The sequence below is a fragment of the Zalophus californianus genome, chromosome 11 (assembly GCF_009762305.2).
Source record: "Zalophus californianus isolate mZalCal1 chromosome 11, mZalCal1.pri.v2, whole genome shotgun sequence".
Taxonomy (NCBI): domain Eukaryota; kingdom Metazoa; phylum Chordata; class Mammalia; order Carnivora; family Otariidae; genus Zalophus; species Zalophus californianus.
The window spans coordinates 103,899,802-103,903,721 of record NC_045605.1 but is presented as its reverse complement, the minus strand read 5'-3'; the positions used below and the strand labels follow the sequence as shown (position 1 = coordinate 103,903,721).

Sequence of the window (3,920 nt, the reverse complement as noted above, 5' to 3'; positions counted from 1 at the left end):
AGCATTAGGCTTTTTTGGTTTGGGGGTGGTTTTCAGTGACACTTTCAACAGCTGTTCTTTTTATTTTACTATTTTTTTCTTCTGCTTAGGGGACAAAGGAGCGGTACAACTGACAAAACCTGAGTGTCAGTAAGTAATTTTGTAGACATGCTTAGCGCCGGGTTTATGGTAAAACCCCCAGAAGTTCCCAGTTTGGTGCAACGAAAAACACTCTTCTTGGGCGCCTGGGTGGCTCAGTTGGTTAAGCGACTGCCTTCAGCTCAGGTCATGATCCCTGAGTCCTGGGATCGAGTCCCGCATCGGGCTCCCTGCTAGGCAAGGAGCCTGCTTCTCCCTCTGACCCTCCCCCCTCTCATGTACACTCTCTCTCTCTCTCATTCTCGCTCTCTCAAATAAATAAATCCCTTTCTCTCTGACAAATACATAAATAAAATCTTTAAAAAAAAAGAAAAACACTCTTCTTATTTTTGCTTTTATTTTATTTTTCGCTATTGTAAATAATGCTGCAATAAACAGAGGGGTTCATACATCTTTTTTTTTTTAAGATTTTTATTTATTTATTGAGAGAGAGAGAGAATGGTAGAGAGAGAGCATGAGAGGGAAGAAGGTCAGAGGGTGAAGCAGACTCCCTGCTGAGCAGGGAGCCCGATGTGGGACTCGATCCTGGGACTCCAGGATCATGACCTGAGCCGAAGGCAGTTGCTTAACCAACTGAGCCACCCAGGCACCCGGGGTTCATACATCTTTTCAAATTAATGTGTTTGTTTTCTTTGGGTAAATACCCAGTAGTGATTATTGGATCGTAGGGTAGTTCTATTTTTGACTTTTTGAGGAACTTCTGTACTGTTTTCCACAGGGGCTGCACCAGCTTGCATTCCCCCCAACAGTGTACAAGGGTTCATTCCCCTTTCTCCACAACCTCGCCAACTCTTGTTGTTTCTTGTGTTTTTGATTTTAGCCATCCTGACAGGTGTGAAGTGATATCTCACTGTGGTTTTGATTTGCATTTCCCTGAAGATGAATGATATTGAGCATCTTTCCATGTGTCTGTTGACCATCTGGATGTCTTCTTTGGGAAAATGTCTGTTCAGTACAAAGAAGATTAGCATGGCCCTTGTGCAAGGATGACATGCAAATTTGTGAAACGTTCCTTATTTATTTATTTATTTATTTGAGAGAAAGAGAGAGTGGGGGCGGGGGAGGGGCAGAGGGAGAGAGAGAATCTTAAGCAGGCTCCACACCCAGTGTGGAGTCAGACGTGGGGCTTGATCTCACAACCCTGAGATCATGACCTGAGTCAAAATCAAGAGTTGGAGGCTTCACCGACTGAACCACCCAGAAGCCCTGAAGCATTCCAATTTTTAAAAAAAGAAGAAAGAAAAATGTCTATTCAGGTCCTCTGCCCATTTTTTAATTGGGTTATTTTGGGGTTTTTTTGGTGTTGAGTTGTATAAATTCCTTATATATTTTCGGTATTATCCCCTTATCAGATATATCATTTGCAAATATCTTCTCCCATTCCAAAGGTTGTCTTTCTTTTTTTAAGATTTTATTTATTTATTTGAGAGAGGGAGAATGAGAGATAGAGAGCACGAGAGGGAAGAGGGTAAGAGGGAGAAGCTGACTCCCCACTGAGCAGGGAGCCCGATGCGGGACTCGATGCCGGGACTCCAGGATCATGACCTGAGCCGAAGGCAGTCGCTTAACCAATTGAGCCACCCAGGCGCCCCAAAGGTTGTCTTTTTATTTTGTTGGTTTCCTTTGCTGTGCAGAAGCTTTTTATTTTGGTGTAGTTGCAATAGTTTAATTTTGCTTCTGTTTCCCTTGCCTGAGGAGATACATCCAGAAGAACATTTCTACAGCAGATGTCAAAGAAATTGCTACCTATGTTTTCTAGGAATTTTATGGTTTCAGGTCTCAAATTTAGGTCTTTAATCCATTTTGAGTTTATTTTTGTGTGTGCTATTAAAAGATGATCCAATTTCATTCTTTTGCAAGTAGCTGTCCAGTTTTCCCAACACCATTTGTTGAAGAGACTGTCTTTTCCCCCATTGTATATTCTTGCCTCTTTAGTCGTAGATTATTTGACCATAGATGTGTGGGTTTATCCCTGGGTTCTCTATTCTGTTCCATTGATCTATGTGTCTTATTTTTGTGCCAGTAGCATGCCGTTTTGATGATACAGTTTTGTAGTATATCTTGAAATCTGGGATGATGATACCTCCAGCTTTGTTCTTTCTCAACATTGTTTTGGTGTTAAGGGTCTTTTGTGGTTTCATACAAATTTTAGGATTATTTGTTCTAGTTCTGTGGAAAATGTTAGTGGTATTTTGCTAGGGACTGCATTAAATGTGCAGATTGTTTGGGGTAATATAAATATTTTAACAATATTGGTTCTTCCAACCCATGAGCATGGAATATCTTTCCATTTGTTTGTGTCGTCTTCAATTTCTTTCATCAATGTTTTATAGTTTTCAGAGAACAGATCTTTTACCTCCTTGGTTAAGTTTATTCCTAGGTATCTTATCATTTTTGGTGCAACTGTAAATGGGATTGTTTTCTTAATTTCTTTTTCTGCTACCTCATTATTAGTGTATAGATTTTTTTATATTAATTTTGTATCCTGTGACTTTACTGAATTCATTTACTGACTTGAAAATACTCTTCCTGTTTCTGCTCTTCTGATAGGAATTACAGCAGAATTATTCCCCGAGCCCTAAAGATGTTGATGCCCCAATCCGTGGAACCTGTGTATATGTTGCCTGACATGGCAAAGGAGAATTAAGGCTGCAGATGGAATTGAGGTTGTCCGTCAGCTGATCTTAAAACAGGAAGATTGTCCTGAATTATCCAGCGGTCCCACGGTAATCGTGGGGGTTATCAAATTTTGAAGAGGAGATTGGAGGGCCAGGACTCAACCCGCCATTGTTGGCATTGAACACCCTGACCCGAGAAATGTGGGCAGCTTCTGGAAACCGGAAAAGGCAAGAAAATAGATTCTCCCCTGGAGCGTCCAGAAAGGAACACAGCCTTGGTGACACCCACATGTAGCCCAGTGACACTTCTGACCTCCAGACCTGTAAGGGAATGACTTTTTACTGTTTCAAGCCACCAAGAATGTGGTAATTTGTTACAGCAGCCAAAGAACCCTGATACAGAGGATAAATCATGTAAGTTCCTTAGGATGGTAAGATTAGTTGGTTTTCCCCATGCCAGTCTCTTAACTAGTTTGCCAACTTAACTATATGATTGCTTCTCTCCAGGAATATCTATAGGACACCCCACTAAGCGTCTTTCCAGAGGGTTATAAAAATGCCACCATCTAGAAAATAAGAGATCTGCGCTGTCTTAATCCTGAATTAAACTCTAGAGGAGATTGTTACTGCTTCACACACATAACTCCGTGGAGCTCCGTCCTGAAGATAGGAGTGGGAGGGAAGGGTACAATCTTAGTCCACACTCCCAAGTGAGAGTTCTCCATAGGTGCCTTTGCTTTTTTAATAGTTAGAGACTTCTCTAAAGCCAGCTGTTAGAGGTCAAGCTGTCTTTGCAAACCAGGCCCTCGGCTCCCCACTCTTCCCTCCCCGTCTGTAGGGCTCTGCAGTCCCTGTTTTCCCTCCTCTAGGGTTTCAGTTGGAGACATCTGCCCTCTTTGTCCTTCGGCCTACCTTTCTGTAACTGATTCCCCACTGTGGACAAGAGAGAGCAAAACTTCAGGTTAATGTCAAAAGGACTTTAACCCGTGCTCTGCTCAGAACCCTCCTGTGTGTGTGCCTGGGAGGCAGGAAAGAGTCCCAAGGCTTGGTCCTCATCAAGGTTAAGAGGAACTTATTACTCAGCACCATGCGCAAAATAAGAAAAAAATGAAACATGACATCATGTTCCCAGTGCCCAGGAGCCCACTGGAAATAATCGGAGGA

General features: G+C 42.2%; 1 pseudogene; it reads left to right on the top strand.

The window, feature by feature from the left end:
* The first annotated feature begins 1,065 nt into the window (after positions 1-1,065).
* Positions 1,066-1,159, top strand: LOC113915573 (annotated as a pseudogene).
* Positions 1,160-3,920: the final 2,761 nt, after the last annotated feature.